The 1,539-nt window shown below is 32.0% G+C and overlaps 1 protein-coding gene across 1 annotated transcript in view; it reads right to left on the bottom strand.

Moving 5' to 3' along the window:
- The window catches only part of LOC106474133 (dual serine/threonine and tyrosine protein kinase-like), a 28,715-nt gene that overhangs the window by 14,156 nt on the left and 13,020 nt on the right, over positions 1-1,539 (bottom strand). The window lies entirely within an intron of this gene.

Here is a 1,539-nt window from a genome sequence, read left to right as displayed (position 1 = left end):
ACTTTAGACCGTATGTTGACACACACACTGGACTAGGCTCTGTACTTTAGACCATATGTTGACACAAACTGGAATAGGCTCTGTACTTTAGACTGTTTTGACACAAGTTGTTCTAGGCTCTGTACTTTAGACCGTATGTTGACACACACACTGGACTAGGCTCTGTACTTTAGACCATATGTTGACACAAACTGGAATAGGCTCTGTACTTTAGACTTGTTGACACAAACTGTTCGAGGCTCTGTACTTTAGACAATATGTTGACACAAACTGTTCTAGGCTCTGTACTTTAGACCAAAAAATGTCAGTGTATACTTATTCCAATCTAACTGTGTGTGAATATTGAGCTGATGATGTTAGCATCATTTTAATGGTCACTAAGATCCAACATCCATGTGAGAAGACAAAAACAATCAACAGTAGACTGTAAATCATCAGAAAAGTTACCTACCTAAGATACAGGTTAATAAAGGCCAAGAGTGAACTAAGTAGAGGAAATACATCTGAAATTTAATAGTTATGCATTAAAGTTTTAAAATGGTAGAATTTATAATAAGAGTATGATACAAGCACTCTGGGAATGAAATATTTATAAGTAAATTTGGAACTGATTTCAGGACATTATTAGTAATAGTTAGTCTTAATTTTGCTAATAATCGCTGGCTTTACCAGTTTCTACAGTTTTTCGTATACTAAAACATCAATCGTTATGGTTTTCCATGAAGATTGTTAAATCGTTAGATGGTATTTATTGATGGTCTTGTTCTGTATTTCCTACAATGCTATAGAAAGTTCTTTGCATTTCATAACTAAAGTGAAACAATTAGTTGTACTTCTTAAACTATCAACATTAGATAGAGCTCAATCTATGGGTAAAGTGAAACAATTAGTTGTACTTCTTAAACTATCAACATTAGATAGAGCTCAGGCTATGGGTAAAGTGAAGCAATTAGTTGTACTTCTTAAACTGTCAACATTAGATAGAGCTCAATCTATGGGTAAAGTAAAACAATTAGTTGTACTTCTTAAACTGTCAACATTAGATAGAGCTCAATCTATGGGTAAAGTAAAACAATTAGTTGTACTTCTTAAACTGTCAACATCACATAGAATTTCCTTATCTGATGCATCAGCTTTAATATTCACAGTGCAGAAATAAATTTCAAGCTGTATCTACACAATCTGAAGATTTCTCAATGTACATGAATATGTACAAGTATACTGTACATATCCTCAAGGAAACAAGTGCACTCTCTAACAAAAAATATCAGAATTTTCTCTAATTGTATAACAACTAAACTAGATAAATAAACTATTCGTTTGAATCAGTTTTGATTTTAATAGTCAAAATGACAATGTCAAGCTACACTTAAAAATGCAGTGAGGTCTTTTTTTTTTTGCTACTGTTTAATTCTAGTATATACCAGAAATACACATTCTTAGTAGTTGTAAAGGTTATTAAAAATACATTATTTACTAACCCATAGCCTGAGCTCTATCTAATGTTGATAGTTTAAGAAGTACAACTAATTGTTTCAC

Source organism: Limulus polyphemus, unplaced genomic scaffold (assembly GCF_000517525.1).
Source record: "Limulus polyphemus unplaced genomic scaffold, Limulus_polyphemus-2.1.2 Scaffold6859, whole genome shotgun sequence".
Classification (NCBI taxonomy): Eukaryota; Metazoa; Arthropoda; class Merostomata; order Xiphosura; family Limulidae; genus Limulus; species Limulus polyphemus.
Note: the sequence above shows the minus strand (reverse complement) of the source record. Positions and strands in the feature narration are given on the sequence as shown.